The 21667-nt window shown below is 42.0% G+C and overlaps 1 protein-coding gene across 1 annotated transcript in view; it reads right to left on the bottom strand.

Moving 5' to 3' along the window:
• The window catches only part of spon2a (spondin 2a, extracellular matrix protein), a 31290-nt gene extending 23940 nt beyond the window's left edge, over nucleotides 1–7350 (bottom strand). Inside the window, exon 1 of the mRNA XM_067456665.1 lies at nucleotides 7253–7350. The gene's annotated coding sequence lies outside the window, so the exon portion shown is untranslated. The remainder of the gene's footprint in view (nucleotides 1–7252) is intronic.
• Nucleotides 7351–21667: the final 14317 nt, after the last annotated feature.

A 21667-nucleotide genomic window follows, 5' to 3' on the forward strand; every position in this document is an offset into this window, starting at 1 on the left:
AAACAGTGTTAGAGGAAACTGGCTTTACCAAACAGAAAGGCTCAAACTGTGATATTATTAACAAAACGCTATTGGCTGTTTCAAAAAAGGGGAGGAGCTGCTAATATGGAGCTAGAAATATGACGAAATGATCTGATTCAAATTTGTTAGATTACACTTGTCAATAATTCAGATATATACAATTCAAATTCAGATTTTGTCATATTTCTAGCTTTATATGCTAAGAGCTGGAGCCGTTTCAGGGGAAATCACGTCAACACATTGAATAATGCGGCGCGTTTACAGTTTAGCTCTGTAATTTCATATATTGCATCAGGTTTCAAGTTACTGACGATGCTGTGAGAATAACCCGTTAAACCCGGTGCGACACAGCGCAACATGGCATTATTTTAAAATGATTAAACCTTTCCTTTAGTATGCAATATTGCTATTTGTGCATTTATACGATCTGCAAAGTTGCAATGCAAAGTCCACACCAAAGACAGTGAATCTCTCCAACAGAAAACACTTGCCTGAAACGCCTTGTTTGTAGTCCTGCCATTATTTACGTGACTTTGCTACATCATGTAAACACATTTGCATAATTTCACTACTGGTTACTTGGCCATCTTCAAAGAATAGTTGAATAAGAGATTTAATTTGTTATTAAAGGAAACATAAGCCACTACAATAGCTTTCTAGCCTGGATGCCAGCTGAACTCAGCCCCGCCCGCAACATTTGAGCTCGGGCAGTTGGGTCTGGACTTGATCCATAGTGGAGTAATTATGCCCAAACAGAAACTGTTAGACCAATGAAATTGTCAGGGCGGGCTTTAGACGATGACGGACAGATGATAAACAGTAACGTAATCATCCATGTCATCAAAGGGGCTTTGGTTAAATTTGTTCTAATCCAAAACGGAGAGCTTGTTTGTATATGCATTCACCTTCACTAGTTCTCTCAAAAATGATGATCGTGTTGGTAAGTACTTCAACCCGCGGACATGGAAAACAACCTGCGGAAAGAAACGCAAACTTGGCAACACAGTGCAGACATTTGACAATGCGTCGCTTCGTTGGTCTATCCAATTGAGGTCTTTTGTGGTTCGGTTGAAACACGCCCCATAATCACAGCCCAATGGAGCAGTTTCAGACTCATATTCTGACTAGAATTGAGTACGACCACGTCAGAACTCAGAACTTTCTCTAGGAACTAGTGACTTGGGGGTGATACTCTGAGGGTTTTGACCGCAGGGACTAAATGAAGTTGCAGGTCAAAATGTCCTCAGAAAGTCCCTGCTCTAGACTGGGTAAACCCAGCCTGATCTGCCAACTCAGATCAGTTCTGCCAACTCAGTCTGGAAACCTGTGCATTCATTTCTACTGCTTCTGTTACACTTTTGTCGGAACTAATCACAGTAATTTGAATTATGCTCGTTGATCATACCTCTTGCACAGTTGAAAATGCAGAGCAGACTCCCCAAACCAATGTTCAATTTTAAATTGAGCCTGGTCTGGTGATAGCCAGACAATCCCTGCTCATGAGGTAGTACTTTCAGGAAGTTCAGAAACTTTTGGGGGTGGGACTTGGGCGCTAAACATGCTGATTGGTGTACTCCACGCAGCATTTTATCTCAACCACCATTTTTAAAAGTCTGTTGGGTGTGTGCGCAGTAAGAGTTGCTTGCTATTCAAATCAACATTGGAGTTTAAAAAATACAACCGGTGGACCGACAGCGAGGTTCAGGGTTTATCAACCTTATAAATGGAGTGTAAAAAAGTGGGAACTGGAAAGTTGTGAGCAGTCCTACATCACCAGACTTATTTGCCTAATCTTCACGGTACTTTGGGGGGTCTGGGTAATTTTAGTGGAAACATGACTATAGTGACATTTTCAGAAAGGTGGGCTTTAAAGGTGCACTATGCAACTTTCTGTCCACTGGAGGGCGCATATTCAAAACAAATGCGTAGTTTGATGACGCAAAGTTTTTGCGCAGCATCTTGGTGTGGTCTTCACCTCACATCCAGTAGAAAATAGGACTCGGGCAGAAATCACATTCATGGATGCAATTAATAACATTACTGTAGTGTAAAGCAGAGCAGGGCCGAGTGTTGTAGAGCTGAGCACGGCTGCTGGAGCGATTGTTAAACAAATACCCACTTCGCGAACACCGGGACTTTTATTATGACAGGACGGGACACATTCGCCGGGCGCCTGCACTTATCAGCTCTTCCGGTTATGATTATGAGGTAAAGCAGCTCTATTTTAGCCTGAAAATATAGACGCACCCTAGCGGCAGCAAATTTAATCTGTCCGCGAGTGTCGTCTAGCAACTCTCAATACCCATCTGAGCTGTGTTCACCTAACTCTTGCCGGGCCAATCACATCGTGTATAGAGTCGTAATGATAACGGCCGAGTTGCGTTTGCGTGTTTCTAGTAAATACAGAAACTGGAGAAACGTCTTTCGAATCAGCTTTGACCGCGACTCTGGAAGACTTGGAGTTAAGCTTTTCTCTGAGAAAAGAACAAAGAACGGCACTGAAGTCATTCTTAAAAAGGGAAGATGTGTTCGGAGTTTAGCCGACCGGATACAGTGAATGTTTAATCCATCAACAAGCTCTGTTTCACCTCCGTTGCTCTGGTTGGTTGTAGCGCTATCCTATCGCGTGCAGAGGGAGTTTGAAAGACAACCGTTTATCCCGCCCCTCGGATTGAGCCGTCAATGGTGAGTTTCCAGACCAAACATCTTGATGTGGCTCTGGCTTGTCAGGCTAGCTCTGTTTATCATATTAGATACATTTAAGTGTGTTGAAAAGGATGTTATGGCGTTAATCCGTGCGTTCACTTGTTCACACTGCTAAGAGTAAAGCGCTCCTGCCAAATAAAACCCGAACACTAGAGTAACCCAGATATGACGTAATTGACAGACGACTTCCTCAGACGCTATGCTGAAACGTCCCGGTCTTTAGTTAAAATAGCAATTTTCTCACAATTTACAAATAGTTGGAAACATTTGGGATATTGTAAGTACTCAACTGAACAAAATATATAACACTGGCCTAGTGGTTTTTGGATATTTTACTGCAAAAATACTACATAGTGCACCTTTAAAGGGACTAAAACCAAGTGTTTCAGGCAAATGGTGAAAAGAGGTGCTGCAGCAAGCTAGCAAACTAGTATGAGAAAAAATAATATGTTTTGTTTTTGAACTTCAAATTGGGTTAATGTTTAAAATTCTTTTTTAAAGTTCACACTTTAAAGTTATGCATTAGATTTTTTTTAATCTACTTTGAAGCTTGACAGCACCTTCCTCTTTCATATTCAATGTAAGAAAAATAAGGTGAACATTCAAAATATTAAATTTCTTGTTTCTAGAAAGTCTTTGGAACAACATAAGGCTGAGTACATTTTTGGGTGAACTATCCCTTTTAAAGTAAGACTGGCAGACGAGACAGCTTCATAAAATTTTAGACTTACTTCATGCTTTAAATAAAACATAATTAACAGCTGCTGAAGGCATGTGTGATCAACTCATCATCACCACGGCACAGATTTACCCAGGACCCCACAGTCACATCCCAGCCAACCCCCTATCAGCACAACAACACTTGGCTTGCTGTTTATTCCAGACTAAATTAAAATAACACAACAGCAAGAGGTTGTGTGACTGATTTATTTTCATCCCATATATCCTTTGATTGATTGTATTACGCAAGACCACGGCTGAAGGTTTAGAGCATGACTGCATGAGATGCTGGGATCCGCACCGTCTGCCACTGTCTTTTAATAAAGAGGCGAAGCGACAAAGGGCACAAGTTCATCACCGCAGGCTCAGACTATTGCTCTGGCCCCGTCCGCTGGATCCCCATAGTTTATAATGAGCCACGATCAGATGACAGACCCGCAGATCAAAGACACAGGCTCACAGCGTCCCCGCTTCTGGTATTTTTATGCTCGCCTGTTAAAATTTGAAGTCATTAATGTAGGTTTAGGTTGGACTGGTAGTTCATCTATATATACACACACACACATTTGAGTAGGTGACTCTGATGTTATTGAAGCAAAACAGCAGACAGGGTTATAATAGTGCTCATAATGAACAGATATATTGAGATCCATGAAGAGAGAGGTCTTGAGTCACCAGAAATGACCTCATGTCTAATGGACATAGTTCTGGAGTGAGAGAGCAGCTAAACGCTCCTTGTTTTAAAGCCGGCTAGACCGCAGGTTCAATGGGACATGGATAAAATCTTACGAGTGAGGACTGAGCGTGCAGCTCCTTTGTGGTTTCCTCTCTTTTTCTTCAGAACTCAGAGTCTCTTTCTCCAATATTTGACAGATCAGGTTTCGGCATCTTTTGGAAAATCTAAAATGTCACAGCACTTTCACACATACAGACTGCATTTTTTCCCATTTAGAGGCGAACAGTGCGTGAACAGAAATGCCGGCAAATCAGCCACAGCAATTTTGCTCGCTTGAGAAGTTGTAACATTAGTGCAAAAATTCAGAACTGATGCACATAAATGATGCTTTTATGAGGTTATGGAGCTCTTTCACATTTGCCAACACCTTAATTAAAAATTGATTTCAAGAAAAAAATACATTTAAGGCAAGGCACTGAAGGCAAAACTACCAGGGTTATTTTTCCATGCACTGGTCAGTTTTGAGATTTATTTTGCTTCTGTAACATGTCTTCTTTCAGGTGAGTGGAAAGAAAACATGGAAAACACACATTTAAGTGTTTGCAACTGTAGTTTTCAATTAAAACACACTTTAAAGGCTGTTTTTTCCTGCAGAAGTCTTCACTTCAGCAGCTTTACATACACCAAACTTTACAGTTTTCTTCCCATATCTTCTGAAGGTTTTTACAGATGGGTTTGTCCATACAATTGCCTAATATATATATATATATATATATATATATATATATATATATATATATATATATATATATATATATATATATATATATATATATATATATGTGTGTGTGTGTGTGTGTGTGTGTGTGTGTGTGTGTGTGTGTGTGTGTGTGTGTGTGTGTGTGTGTGTGTTTGTGACATATGACACAAATATGTATAATGACATGTATGACAGGTATTACAAGGAGAGGGTGACTTATATGGACATTGGCCATGTCCACACTTCAAAATGCTTATAAAACATACAGGATGAGTTTTTTTTTTAGAATGTAAAAATGCAGAATGTTTCCTGTGATGGGTAGGTGTAGGGGCAGGGGCAGTGTAAGGGGGTGGAAAATACAGTATAAAAACCATTACACCTATAGAATGTCCCCATATGCCACAAAAACAAACGTGTGTGTGTGTGTGTGTGTGTGTGTGTGTGTGTGTGTGTGTGTGTGTGTGTGTGTGTGTGTGTGTGTGTGTGTGTGTGTGTGTGTGTGTGTGTGTGTGTGTGTGTGTGTGTGTGTGTTTTATGGACAGTATTTTCTGATTTATGAAGTGATAAAAGATCCAAAATCCCTTGAGCAAATCCTTTAACTCTAGTGACTCAATAAAATGAAAACCTTATGAAATGTTCAGATTTTTTGGTTTCTGGAAACAAACTGGTGCATATTTAATTACATAATGTCTCATTTGCAATTTAAACGTAACATTTCAGAAAACTTGTAATACAAAACAGTTAGTTAAACAAAAAAATGATTTCAAGATTAATTAGATCTCCATTATATTTTTTTACATTTTAAAAACCTTATTCGTCATTGACCCAATCGCGTTTGGATTATGTCAAATTTTATGCGTTCACAAAAAGTTGTCTTAAGTCTCGTGATAACTATTAGTTAACATGTTACCACATTTACGAACTCTTCCGAAAAATGTCATGAGAGTAATAAGTAATGATCTGTGAATTTATTGTATGAGTTATTTATTCATGAATGTAATTAGGTTTTGGAGGAGTTGCACCACATGACATTAACAGCCTGAACTAATCTTTCCATGTCATAAACAGGTCAAATTATCAGATATTTAAAGAGAATTATTGGCTCGCAGTCATGAGGGTCGGTGGGGGTCGTCTCTATGACATTTACCTACTGTTGTTGTTTTTTAATTTATGACATGTTGGTCGCGCCACATGAAATTCTACATTTTGAAAAGAAAACTAAACAAGCACTGAAACAAAAGTAGCAACTGAGTCAGCAGATCTCGGAACGGTTTGATATTCTGGATTTCTGGCGTAGCCGTTTAAAAGCCATGTCCACCAAATAACACCACAATATTTAACTTCAGTTTAGTGCTGATATGTAAACGGGAACAATAAAAGCTGTGAAGTGTGAAAAGCAGATGTGGCATTTGCCAGAAAAGGTAATCCAGCCGTTTTACTGCAATTTAACAGGTTTCATGTGTGAAAGTGACTATGACCTACAAGCATCCCAGACACATGCTACAATTTCTCAATAATGTTTGTCCTCAAAACAAACACATCTGTTTGTTCATGTGAGACTGAGCAAAGCATTGCTTTGGAACAACGCCTTGTCTATCTAGTACTGTCAGCATTCCCAAACATCATCCACTGGCTAATAAAACAGCATAAACATTTTGATCTCAGAGTGACATTCTGCACACGTACAAATGCAAAGTCCCACGTTTTCCGCATGATCTCTTTCTATGGGGCTCGGGTTCATTCAGGCTCAACATTCAGGTGCGTTTTGCAGGGTTGGGATATATTTCTGCAGCCCCGCACTTGCCAGAGTTTGCAGATGCTGCGTGACACTGACCTAAAGCAAACCTCCCTCTGTTTGCTATCTCCAGCGCAACGTCAAAAGACACACGTATTCTCAAACATCCGAGAGACACGGCAAAACTCTGCTCTCAGCACGAACCAGACACAATAAAACCAGGGGAGACGGAAAAGTGCCAAAGAAAAGAGCTTGCGGCTTTTCCACATTTAAGCTTAAACTTACAGGGAGAGCAATTATGAAGCCGCGGTGCGCTTGTACTGAAGAAAGAAGACAAAGCATGCAAGCGCAAAACCTTCAGAGTAATGAATGAGAAAAAGGGGGAAATAGTTAAATAACTGTCAAGAGCAGCACATGTGTTAAAACACTTAAGGACTGCTGCAGCATTGTTCCTCAAAGAGACGTCAAACCTGCAGGAGAGGAGTGTGGGAAGGTAGAAGCACAGCAGGAAAGTGGAGAAGCAGAAAAGCAACCCTTGGCTTAACCTTTGCCACAGCAGCCGGCATGAGCACAGGACACACACACACACACACACACACAGTGGATCACATGATAGTGAACGGCTGACTCTTACCTGGCTGTGATGGTAGACAGCAGGACAGGGTTTGAGGAGAGGTGCACTACGGATCAGGATACCTCACTTTCATGCTCTCTATCTCCTCCTCTTTTTTCTTTCTCTCTCTCCTCCCATTCTTCACCCCCACCTCTCCATGTATGGGTACACACACACACACACGCACACACACGTTGTGTTTTCATGTTTTGTGGGGACTTTCCATAGACATGATTTTTACAAACTGTACCTCCCGTTACACTAAACTAGGGTACCCATCACACAAAACTTCTGCGCTACTTTTTTTTTTTTTTTTAAGCTCATTCTGTATGATTAATAAACTTTTCCCCTTAATTTCCTTATGGGGGCGGTACAAATCCTCATCAGTCTGTGTGCATTCAGATTGAAGTCCGGGACAGAAAAACATGCACACACATTTTCTCTCTCTTGTAACAGCCTTGCTCTTTTTCCTGTCCTCTCCGTTTATCTCTTTTTCTTCTCCCGTGAGATCACAGACGGTCCCACTGTGCAACAGCCAAGTTGCTGTGTTCACATGAATAACAGCTCCATAAGTGAGCATTCATCTAATAGTTTATAGCTGTCTGAGCTGCAGATTCCTGTTTGTATCTGGGTATTTTAGTGATGTTTTGCTTAAAGAATTTCATGTGAAAATACTTAACTTTGTAACACAACTGCGTCATTTGCAGGTTGCTTCCCCTGAAAAAGTGTAAACATTTCTCCGTGGCTCTATCAAAACATTGCTCGGTTTGTTTGTGCGACCGGCCTGACAACAGCTCAGCCAATGGCGTGATTTTGGGGCAGGGCTCTCTGTTTGTTTTGCCAATGGTAGAGTAAGGGGAGTGTGTGGGAAACTTGTTTGAAAACAGTCATTAGGTGCACCTGAATAGGCATACTTAGTAGCAGGGCAAATAGTAGTAGGAAAAAACAGTATGTGAAAAGTAGTGTCTAAATTCTGAGTATTAGTAAAATATAGGCAAGGCTTTTCACACTGTGCTGAACCCCAGGTTATCATCATTCTAAACACCGCTTTTAACCTTGGGTAAATAAATGTTTCTCAATAGGGCTTTCCACAATTAAGCCCTATTCAGACGGGATTAGATTAACATGGGGACGTGGGGGTAAAGTAATTTTACCTCAGGAGGTCTGTAATATGAATGGCTAATTCGCACGTGGTAAGACATCTCAGTAAAACTAGCAGAAGTAGGAGGAGTAACTGGCTTTACGCACCACAGTAACCTCCGTGTCGTCATGTGCGTATGACGCTGCTGTTATCACGTGAGCAAACACACAACATGAGCGCCATTCTAAACTCTGTCTCCTATATAATGTGTATATATCATATGTGTGTTTTAATAAACAGTTAGGTCCAGTCTAACGATTCTGATTGGATTGTGTTGGTAATGGACACTTTCCTAGAGCTAAAATATGTTTGTGCCTCTGATAAGTGCTTTTGATCTTTTTTTTGCTTTAAATGATATGCAGAAAATACTGTACGTTTGCCACACATTTGTCCAACCACCTACAACGCAACCGAATGCTTCAACCGCCGGCAAGCTTGCAAAATGCGCTCTTTTTAACTTTTAAACAGGAAATGACAGAATTTTACCATGCATTTTTTTACAGCGGGTCTATTCGAACGGGATTAGTATTACCCTAGGTTATTTTTCCAGACCTTTTTACCGAAGGTAAAAGTCTTGGTAATCTTCACTGACATTGTCCGTAAGGATTACCGAGATGGCAAATTCGGACGGGACTGAAATCAAGAGAACCTCTTGTAATAATTATTCGGACTGGACATGGGGATGTGGGGGAGCTTTACCCCCACATCCCCATGTCCAGTCCGAATAGGGCTTTAGTTAATCGTGGGTCATTCTAAACCCTGGGAAAACTGAATCCTGGGTTATCTTGCTTCTCGTTTTACGCTGCTCATAATCTTACCGGGGTTAACATAGCCTGAATGCCAGCCGAACTCAGCCCCGCCCACAACATTTGAGCTCGGGCAGTTCGGTCTGGACTTGATCCATAGAGAAGTGATTATGTCCGAACAGAAACTGTTTGAACCAATGAATCATCAGGGCGGGCTGTAGACGATCAACAGCGTAATCATGCACGTCATCAAAGGAGCTTGGTTGAATTTGTTCAAACCTAAACAGAGAGCTTGGCTTGCGCTAAACGGATGGCTTTTGGGGGGTAAGATGTGTGTTATTTTGGCATGGTTGCCTGCTAAAATTTGCATTCGGGTCTATATATCACAAAATTGAGGTCGCTTCAACCCACAGACATGGAAAACAACCCGCAAAAAAAAGCAGACTTGGCAACACAGTGCAGTTGAGTTCTGTTGACATTTGACAACTAACTATGAGTCGCTTCATTGCTCTGATTGGTTGTAGGTCTATCCAATTGATGTCTTTCCTGGTTCGGTTGAAACACGCCCCATAATCACATCCCAATGGAGCAGTTTCAGACTCATATTCTGACTAGAATTGAGTATGACCACGTCAGGCTAGGGTTAACAGGTAATCCTGGGTATTCATAAGCTGCTGTTTCACACTGCACATTCCTGAACCTTGGGTTAAAGTCCGTATTTGCATATTTGCAGTGTCAGTGCTACTGGACAAATGCACCACATGACCCGTTAACATAATTGCTCCATCTAGTATTGCACATCCTCATATTCCACATTACTGACTGTAATATCAAGTTTACTTTTCAAAACTTGAACTCTCTTTTGTAGATTTTCCATCACCGTTTGACATTTGTTTTATTATACTCAAAAGCTGCGCTGTTTCCGTGACTGCCCAAAACACGTGACTATGAGGCACATAATTAGTTGTCGGTTGCTAAGCATCTAGTTGTAATGTTCTAACATTACATTGTTTCACACTGCACAAGTTTGGCACCTCTACGCGAAGTCAACACCACCTTCAGAACAGGGTTTCATAACCCCGGGTAAAAAACAGGAATGACCCACTGATCTATATAATGATCTCTAGATCAGTGTACTGAAATTACTAGTGAGAAAGGCTCCTTTACCTGGGGTTAAAAACAGGTTCAGAATGACAATGACCAAGGGTTAAGCACAGTGTGAAAAGCTTTAACAGTGTTAAAGAGTTAATTCGCCCAAAAATTGGTTGACCATAAATTACCACATGATTTACTCACCCTGAAGTCATCTTAGATGTATATGACATTCTTCTTTCAGATGAATAAAATCCAAGTTATATAAAAAATTGTCCTGTCTCTTCCAAACTTTATAATGGCAGTGACTGTTGGGTCATTTTTTAAGTGCATCTATCCATCATATAACTGCTCCACACGGCTCCAGGGAGATAATAAAGGCCTTCTGAAGCGAAGTGGCACGTTTGTATAAGAAAAATAGCCATTGTGTGGAGGAGTTATATGATATGATGGATAGCACTTATATGGACATAAAAAATGACCCAGTACCATTATAAAGCTTGGAAGAACCATGAATTTGTTTTAATATTACTCTAAGATATATACCTAAGATGGCTTTGAGGGTAAGTAAATCATGGGGTAATTTTCATTTTTGGGTGAACTAAGGAGGCCACAGGAGAGGAGTTGTAAATGGCAGGGAAGCAACACAAATGACTTAGTACAACTAGAGCTCATTCTTCTGTATATTCTTAACTAAACAAAACATATTTTTTAACAACTAGGATATAAGTATTTATTCAAAAAAAATATACTTACTTCCAATTTCAGACGCAGCCATTTTTAATGATTGTTTAATGATTTAAAATGCACAGATATCAAACATTTCAAAATTAAAGCTTCAGAATTTTACACACTGTATAAATAATTAATAAATTATAATTATAAATTATTCATATTTAATGTTTTTATTATTATTTATTATTTAATAAAACTGGGAGTTGTTACTTTGGTCATCTCCTAAAATAAACAAAGTATCGTTTTTAGTAGATTAATGCTTTTAAAATGTATACAGTCTCTTTTTTTTATTGAAAAGGTCATATAAAAAGATTCATACAAATAAATGTGAATTGAATGGAATATAGCCCAAAAATTGATGATTCATTACACACTCAGGGGTGTAACCAAAATTTGGTACAATATTCTCTAAAACGAGAATGCCCCTTCCTCTAATGCCACTTCTGACCAAACAAAGTCCCTTTTAAAGGAAAGTCTGTTCACTCGGCGGTCATATTTGCAACGTTTCTGGGCGTCTATCTCAGGGATCCAAGACCAATATCTGTTTGAATGAGGGATTCCTGAAATCTCAAAAACTGCTTGGCAAAATTACAGTTAAAGAACATTTCAAATCAGCAACAAAAGCTGACATGAACTGTCCAATAAATGTTGTTTCTTATGCTCAAATAGCAGTAAAAAGCTTATTTTGCAGGTAAGATGAGCCAATGGGCATGTGCAGTCCCTAAGCGTGAGTCTCAGGTGTCTATGGGAACCGGAGCTTCTAACGGCAGCTGCAGTGACGCGATGACTTTACCAATCAGCTATTGGCTCTTTTACTTTGAAGAAGGGCTGTATTCCACCATATTGTGTTGCAGTTGCTCCCATTCAAAAATAAAATAAGTGATCCATTTTTTCTTTATCTTTAACCTTTGCTAGAAATAGTAAGTAGCAAATTATGAAATATGTTTTCTAACAGTTTTCCTGAACACTCCCTCCATTTGGCATTAGACAAACAGAAAGCTCCGCCTCAAATTCAAAACATTGGTTTTGCAATTATTGCTGTTGGGCTGCTCAAACAAACAACAGCATCACAGAGCATTTACACTTATCAAGGAAATCAGCCTACGAATGACTTCCTTAAAGTTGACTATATTAATGTACTGTATTTCTTTGGCTTGCAGTGGATCAAACACCTTATTCCATTACACACAGAAATGTGTAAACTTGCCAACCCAATGCTAGAGCATTGCTATGCAGTTGCTGAAGTGTTCAGATGCAAATGTGCTCTGTTTCCAAAAGGAACTTAATTCCCTTCAGTGTCAGTCTATAGGTGAACATCCAATTCTTAGAAAATAGCCCAAAGTTCCTCCATGAGCCACGTGACTTATTCCATACATCATACCAGTAGCCCAGACAGTCTAAGGTATGTTACACTGTGACATTCAATACCTGGGGATTTGATTAGTAGTTAAAAGTAATAAATCAGGTTGCTTTCTTTAGTAATATTGCACTGATATAGCTGATCTAAGCAGCTCAGAGACTCGCACAAGCGCTTTTATCAAATCCAGATCTTGCTGAGTTAAGACACATTTCTGGGTCAACATTCCTGTCCAAAAATGTAATTGTAACTTTATAATAAAATGTAATAATGTATAATCCAAAAAAATTCCATTGGGTTATTTTTCGGTTACTTTTGACTGGCCATTGGATTAGTTGGCAAACCTGATCCAGTAATATTGCACTTGGTGAAATCAGGACCTGCATTTTAGCATCTGAAGACTGGTTTTCAAAATACACTCCCAAGCTGCATTTCCACCAAATTTAGGAACTTTTTTCCCCAGACCTTTTGCTGTCTCAGTTTCCATTGCAGCCTAAAGTAGGCCTACCGTGAAAATTGGGCAAATTAGGCAAATGCGAGCAACTTTCCTGTTCCTTCTGGATTTCATCCTCCGCATATAAGCAATAAAACCTGAAAATCGTCATCGTCGGACCATCATCATATTATTTAAGTTGATTCGAATAGCAAACAACTCTTACTGCAAGCACAAAACAGACTTTTAAAAATGGTGATCAAAATAAAATGATGTATGGAGTAAACCAATCAAAAAGCTGAGTGAACTCAACCAATCAGCATGTTCTGCACCCAAGTCCCACCCCAAAAAGTTGCCAAACTTTAAAAAAGTACTACCTCGCAAGCAGGGACTTTCTAAGGGGGGATTTTTTTACCTGGAACTTCATTTAGACCCTGATCCCTGCGGTAGAAACACATCGAGTACTACCCCAAAGTCCCAAGTTACTGGAGAAACTTCCTGTGGTGGAAACACGACTATAGACATGAATGACATCTGGGAATTTTCTGGTTAGAAAGCAGTGGGAGTTCATGTCAGTCCAACATAAGACACATTTGTCACTGATTTGCCCATCAAGAAAAGACAACAGCAGAAATACAGCTTAAAGCCAAGAGGATTTTACTAGGCTCCATAAATCAAGACTGGCATTTACAGGAAAGGTCTGATGTAAAAGCATCCATTCATCAAATTTGGTAATGTTAACTGCGTCAGGCAAAAGTAGTCATCACTTCATCAGAGGCCAGACTGAACGGTGATTAGTCTGCATTGACGCAGATAGGATTGGACACCATAAATTAAGTGATCGGTTTCTGTCTCAATGAGTGTTATGTACACAGAGTACACTGACCCTAATGTGAACCCCTCCTGGACAAAAGCCCTTGATCAATCTGCCAGTGAGCTGATGAGACCAAGAGTGTACAAGAAACAGGAGTATGTATGCATGAAGCATTTATGCAATTGCTCACACGGTCTCATTGAGCAGCCCAATGCAACTAAAACTTTATTTATTTACCAATATTTCACAAGCATGCTAAGAAATACTTCCCTAAGACTTTAAACTGAACAAACAAGTCGATAAATAAAATCCTACAGAGTTTGAATAATTGTGGTTGTGAAAATAGCCAATATAAAGTTTTGTAATCCAAAAACTTTGATAGATTTTGGGGCATTTCGGGTAAAGAGTACCTTTAGGTAAATGAGCTCATGCTTGGTTGTCTAAGGACAATAAAACAAATTTAGTATCCAAAAATGTCATTTCTGCTCAGTATTTCAAGTGTGGCTGCTTGTTCCTTCAACAGCTCACTTTTTCCTGTCATTTCACCACCGACAACTTGTCAGTGGGAATCATGACGTCGTTCTGTGGGATTGAGTGGCGATGCATCGAAGCCATGTCAAATAAACCGCCAAAGTCTAGTAAGACAAACCTGTAGAAAAAAAAAACCATTTACATGGGGTCAGAGTGCTGCATAAATAGTCATTCTCTGCTGACTGACTCCCATAAACAGTGGAATCTAGTTTTACGTCTTGTCTGAGGGAAACCGTTTTAGACATAATACATGGTGGTCACCTTCTCGTCTGGAGTAGCAGCGTAGACATATGCGGTAGTGTAGTGACATTTGCTATGTTCCCCCCCGTTTCACTTTGGGCAACGCAACAGAAGCGTCCTCCGCTTGCGCTTGAAAAAGAGCCCCAACCCCGCCATCATGCCACGCACACACACGGCTCTGAAATTCACGGGGGCTTGGGAGAAAATGGCAATAAAATTTATTTTAAAAAATGACCCAAATATCCAAGATATGGTGCAAAAAAATTGTCTGTATAAGTTCTTGTTTTTTATACTTATAAGCAATACCACACGACCAAGATTGTTGTTTTTCTGAATATCAGCAGTACATTTGCAAATGTAATATTCATTGTACACAACAGTTCAGTACACAAGTAGTTAATATTAGGTGACAGACACAATATTGACTGCTTTAACAAAAAATAGTTTCAAACAGTAGAGCCACTGGCTAGATTTTCGTTAGTTTCGTTACTGAATAAATCTGCATTTTTGAATGAATCGGCCTATGATAAATGAGTACTTACTTTATGACTGCTAAACCAGTATATTCCATATCAGTGGTTCTCAAACGGTTTTGCTATGGGACCCACATTTCCCCCAGCCATTAAGCCGAGACCCAAGGTAACGATGCCACGTTAAATAACAAATTATAAGAATAGGACTAACACTATGAATAAACAGTAGGCCTATAAGGCAAGTCGCAATCAGTGTTAATACAATAGTTAGTAAGTTATTATAAACCTGATTCCAAAAAAAGTTGGGACACTGTACAAATTGTGAATAAAAATAAAATGCAATGATGTGGAAGTTTCAAATGTCAATATTCTATTCAGAATACAACATAAATGACATATCAAATGTTTAAACAGAGAAAATGGAAAAATAATTTGATTTAAAATTTCATGGCATCAACACATCTCAAAAAAGTTGTGACAAGGCCATGTTTACCACTGTGTGGCATCCCCCCTCTTCCTTTTATAACAGTCTGCAAACGACTGAGGAGACAAGTTGCTTAAAGGACAACTCCGGTGAGAAATGAACCTAGGGGTAATTAACAGATGGTTACAGACTAGATCGTTCTCTGGGATGCGTTTTCATGGAACTTGAATGTAAAGAGTTTTATCTTTAAAAACAGATTAGCTTATAACACTAGTCTATGGGGCACAGAGTAGTGAAATTAAATCGCTAGTTAATACCACTAACAAGGCTAAAAATAGCCTCACACTAACACAGTAGCACAATGAGGGTCCCAACATGCAAACCGAAGCATTGAGAACTTTGTAAGAGTACAAACAGTTTAATAAGAAGATAGACATACTGCATTAGGCGTTCACGGACAGGCGCCATCTTGGAAAACAGTCTCGACTCATCGAGCGACGAGAGCTCTGCTAAGTGATGAACTGTGACTTGGAATCTCATATGGTCCGTTGTTTCTGGAAGAAAACACTGAACACAACAGAGAAAATAAATAAATAAATAATAAAATGTCCATGTTATTACATTTCACAAACTTAATTCCTATCGACCAGCTCACTTAGAACAGCGCTCGTAGATCGAATTCATCGAGACTGTTTTTCGAGATGGTGCCTGTCCCTGAACGCGTAAGGCACTATGTTTACAACGTATCTTCTTATTAAACTGTTACTCTTAATAGGTTCTAAATGCTTCGGTTTGCATGTTGGGACCCTCATTATGCTACCGTGTTAGTGTGAGGCTATTTTGAGCCTTGTTAGTGGTATTAACTAGCGATTTAATTTTACCACCCTGTGTCTACCCTGTGCCCCATAGACAAGCGCTATAAGCTAATCTGTTTTTAGAGATAAAACTGTTTACATTCGATTTTCAAGAAAACGCATCCCAGAGAACGATCTACTCTGTAACCATCTGTTAATTACCCCTAGGTTCATTTCTCACCGGAGTTGTCCTTTAAGTTTAGAAATAGAAATGTTGTCCCATTCTTAGTTGCTCAACTGTCAAGGGTCTTCTTTGTTGCAGCTTTCTCTTTATGATGCGCCAAATGTTTTCTACGGGTAAAAGATCTGGACTGCAGGCTGGACATTTCAGTACCCGGATCCTTGTTCTACGCAGCCATGATGTGGTAATTCATGCAGTATGCGGTCTGGCATTGTCTTGTTGGAAAATGCAAGGTCTTCCCTGAAAAAGACAACCTCTAGATGGGAGCATATGTTGTTCTAGAACTTGGATATACCTTTCAGCATTGATGGTGCCTTTCCAGATGTGTATGCTGCTCATGTCACACACACTCATGCAACCCCATACCATCAGAGATGCAGGCTTCTGAACTGAGCACTGATAACAACTTGGGTTGTCCTTGTCCTCTTTAGTCTGGATGACATGGTGTCCTATTTTTCCAAAAAGACCTTCAAATTTTGATTTGTCTGGCCAAAGAACAGTTTTCCACTTTGCCACAGTCCATTTTAAATGAGCCTTGGCCCAGAGAAAGCACCTGTGCTTCAGGATCATGTTTAGATATGGCTTCTTTTTTGACCTATAAAGTTTCAGCTGGCAACAGCGAATGGCACGGTGGATTGTGTTTACCGACAATGTTTTCTGGAAGTATTCCTGAGACCATGTTGTAATTTCCATTACAGTAGCATTCCTGTATGTTATGCAGTGCCGTCTAATGGCCCGAAGATCACGGGCACCCAGTATGGTTTTCCGGCCTTGACCCTTATGCACGGAGATTACAGATTCTCTGGATTTTTGGATGATATTATGCACTGTAGATGATGATAACTTAAAACTCTTTGCAATTTTCCAATATTGCTCCACTATTTTTGGGGAATCATTGGGGGAATTGATGATCCTCTGCCCATCTTGACTTCTGAGAGACACTGCCACTCTGAAAGGCTCTTTTTATATCCAATCATGTTGCCAATTCACCTAATAAGTTGTAAATTGGTCCTCCAGTTGTTCCTATTATATAAATTTAACTTTTCCGGCCTCTTATTGCTACCTGTCCCACCTTTTTTGGAATGTGTAGCTTTCATGAAATCCAAAATGAGACAATATTTGGCATGACATTTCAAAATGTCTCACTTTCAACATATGATATGTCATCTATATTCTATTGTGCATAAAATATAAGTTTATGAGATTTGTAAATGATTGCATTCCTTTTTTATTCAGTATTTTTACAGATACATATATATTTGGGATGCAGCAATACAGTTAGTCCACGGTTCAATACATACCTCAGTTTTTAACCACGGTTTTCGGTTCGGTTCGGTTCGGTTCGTTTTTTTTTCTTTTCGGTTCGTTTCTATTCTTAGGCGACAGGAACAGAAAGAGGTTAAGGAGAAATTGTTTTTATTGTAATACTCTTTTCTTTTTTTTACTTAAAAGACTTGAAAACCCTTAACTTAAAAAAACCTTGTAAACATTCCCAGTGTATTGTATAATTCCAGATAACGTACTCGGTTACTTTCGTAACCTCGGTTCCCTGAGAGAGAGGAACGAGTATTACGTATGGGAAAAACTCCTTTTCTCGAGAATATGAAGCAAAACTTTAATAAAGGTATCCATGTAAAGCGCAGTGCCGCTGAACGGCCATAGCTCAGCGCGAGGAGCGCTCTGATTGGCCGGGCCACGGCAACTGCATGAACCTATGGTGAGGCGGCTGAGAGGAACGAGCCAATGGGGGGCGTTCCAGAAGCCCGCCGAAAAAAGGTGCTTATATTTGCATACAGGAGGCTATATAAAGCCCTGATTTCGCCATAGGTGTCAGGTTTTTAGATCGACTGAAGCGATACCTGAGAAGCATAAACACGGCACGGAACGTAATACTCGTTCCTCTCTCTCAGGGAACCGAGGTTACGAAAGTAACCGAGTACGTTCCCTTTCGAGAGAGGTTCCTCGTATTACGTATGGGAACACAATGTAAAGCGCCGTGTGTGCTGACTGACCCAGTATGCCCAAAGCACATGTAAATAACCCCCGAGACACCGAAGAGGCGGCTATAAGGGGGGATGAAGAACCGGAAGAGTCGGTTCGTTTGAACGGCTGATCGGACATAGTCGGATCTTATGATAAATGAAAAGTGCTTAAGGACTGATGTGTACAGGCCAAAACTAAAGGCAATCTGTTTACCAGGGTCAAGATAGAGCCTAGATGGAGAGAAGCCCTGCTTGTAGAGCTGGAACCTCCAATTTATAGAATCTGATAAAAGTGGACGGAGAGGCCCAGCCTGCCGCCGCACAGATATCTTCCAAAGAAATGCCACACGACCAAGCCCAAGATGAGGCCATGCCTCTAGTGGAGTGGGCTTTAACGCCTATAGGGCAAGTCAGGTTTTTAGACTCATATGCCAGCGAGATAGCGTCCACTATCCAGTGTGAGAGTCTTTGCTTCGTGACAGCACAACCTTTAGTGCGGCCGCCGAAGCAGACGAACAGCTGGTCCGACTGCCTGAAGGGGGAGGAGCGCTCCAGATACAGTCTCAAAGCTCTGACCGGGCAGAGTAGATTCGCGTCCTGTTCACCCTGAGATGCGGGTAAAGGAAGCAGAGTAATAACCTGTGCTCTAAAAGGGGTAGAAAGCACTTTGGGTATAAAACCATGTCTCGGTTTAAGAACAACTTTGGAGTTGTTGGGCCCGAACTCAAGACAGGACGGACTCACTGAGAGTGCGTGTAAGTCACTCACACGTTTAACCGAGGCCAGAGCCAGCAGAAACGCAGTTTTGAATGATAAAAGCTTTATGGTCGCGGTCTGGAGAGGCTCGAAGGGGGGACCCTTCATAGCGTCTAGAACCACCGCGAGGTCCCAAATAGGGACCGAAGGGGGGCGAGGGGGGTTCAATCTCCTGGCCCCTTTAAGAAAACGTACAATGAGCTCACTTTTCCCTAGTGAATGTCCCGCGACCTGAGCGTGGTTAGCCGCTATGGCGGCGACATAAACTTTGAGCGTGGAGGGGGAACGACCCGCGTCCAGTAGCTCTTGGAGAAAAGCGAGCACTTCTGTTGTTTCGCATGAGCGTGCGTCGATATTTCGGACGGCACACCAGTTAGAAAACACTGACCACTTCAGAGTATAGAGCCGCCTCGTCGAGGGGGCTCTAGCTTCCGCTATAGTGTTCATAACTCTGTCAGAGAGGTTTCCCGATACCAGTTGATGGGCCATACGTGGAGGGCCCATAGTTCGGGACTGGGATGCCAGATCCCCCCCTTCGCCTGCGTGAGGAGGTCTTTCCTCAGCGGAATGGGCCATGGGGCTGTGTCTGACAGCTGGATCAGATCGGAGAACCACGTTCGGTTCCTCCAGAGCGGGGCTATTAAAAGCACCGCGGATGCTGTCTCCCTGATTTTCTTGATGGTTTGTGGTAGCATCGCGATCGGGGGGGAAGCATACAGCGGGAGACTGGGCCAGACATGGGCCAGGGCATCCCTGCGTTTGGAGAAAAATATTGGGCAGTGAGTGTTGTCTTCTGAGGCGAAGAGATCCACTTTCGCTCTGCCGAAGGTGTTCCAAATTAAGAGAACCGTTTGCAGGTGAAGAGACCATTCCCCTGGGGGAATGGTTCTCCTGGATAACATATCCGGACCCACATTCAGAATACCTGGCACGTGAGCCGCCCTCAGGGAGCTCAGGTTGTGCTCTGCCCATAAAAGGAGATGCTTCGCCATGCGGTGAAGGGAATATGATCTCAGGCCACCCTGGCGGTTTATGTACGCTACCACCGACATGTTGTCTGAACGAACCAAGACGTGGTGGTTCTTTATATGTGGAAGGAAAGCTCTCAGCGATAAGGCGACCGCTTTCATCTCTAGACAGTTTATGTGCAGCCGCTTTTCTGTTTCTGCCCACAGGCCAGAGGTCGGCTTGCCCTCGTGCAGGGCTCCCCACCCCCGAGTGGAGGCATCTGTCGAGACCACTTTCAACTTCGTAACTGTGCCCATAAGCATTCCCCTCCGATACCACTCTGTCCTCGTCCAAGGAGCCAAAGTTTTGACAACGCTGTGGCTCACTTTGACGGGAAAACGGCCCCATTTCCATGCATAAGGAGGGACACGGGCGCGTAGCCAACGCTGGAGGGGACGCATGTGTAGCAGTCCCAGCCTGAGCACTGACGATGCCGAGGCCATAAGGCCGAGCATTCTCTGAAAGTGTTTCAGGGGAACGCGAGTTCCGGCTTTGAATGAAGTCGCCATGTTCTGGACGGATAGCGCGCGCTGTGACGTCAGCCGCGCGTTCATGAGTCTCGAGTCTAGAACAATGCTCAGAAAAGATATCTTTTGAGTGGGTGACATCGAGCTCTTGGCGATATTGATCCTGAGACCCAAACAGTCTAAATGGTTGAGGAGCCAGGATCTGTGTGTTAGTAGTTCTGCTCGAGACTGGGCTATCACTAGCCAGTCGTCGAGGTAGTTGAGCACCCGCATCCCTTTCAGCCTGAGCGGGGCTAATGCCGCGTCCATACATTTCGTAAACGTGCGGGGCGCCAGGGATAAGCCGAATGGCAGGACCGTGTACTGATAAGCCTGCCCCTCGAAGGCGAATCTCAAGAATGGCCTGTGGTGGGGGGCTACCTGCACATGAAAGTACGCATCTTTCAGATCTATCGTGAAAAACCAGTCCCCAGGGCGAATGTGCGCGAGGATCTGTTTCACCGTTAGCATTTTGAACGAGCGAGTCATTAGAGCTTTGTTCAAATGCCTTAGATCTAGGATGGGCCTGAGCTCTCCGTCCTTCTTCGGAACGAGAAAGTATCGGCTGTAGAAGCCCGACTCGCTTTTGGAAGGGGGGACGGGCTCCACCGCTCCCTTCTTTACCAGTTTCAAAATCTCGGTGCGAAGCACGTGACTGACGCTGCTTCTCACCGAGGTCTCGACCACGGCGCGAAAGCGCGGGGGCCTGCGAACGAACTGTAGCGAGTAGCCCCTTTTTACTATGTTCATAACCCAATTTGATACCCCGGGCATGGCTTGCCAGGCCTGAGCCCGACACGATAGCGGCTGGAGCCGGCGCGGATAAGGGTCGCCTACTAGAGGGAACTCGGTAGCGCTGCCATTTTGTGCTTGAGACATAGAGGGGGTAGTGCTTATGTGTGGCGGCGTGCACTGTGGAGTGGGCGCCGGGACATTTATAGCATGGGTGGGAGGGGTGAATGAGTGTAGGAGTGCAGACTGATGTGTGGGCACATTTACTACAGAGAAAAAGCTCTTTTTGAGATTTATTTGGGTCGCCGTGATAACGGCGTTTGTGTGCAGGCGAGTGCGTTTGACAACGGGCTCGTTGGCTGCTAAACTGAGGTCGGCAGTCACCTGGGTGCAGGGAACTGGGAGACCGGGAGGGAGAGATGGGGGTCCGG

Source organism: Pseudorasbora parva, chromosome 11 (assembly GCF_024679245.1).
Source record: "Pseudorasbora parva isolate DD20220531a chromosome 11, ASM2467924v1, whole genome shotgun sequence".
NCBI lineage: Eukaryota > Metazoa > Chordata > Actinopteri > Cypriniformes > Gobionidae > Pseudorasbora > Pseudorasbora parva.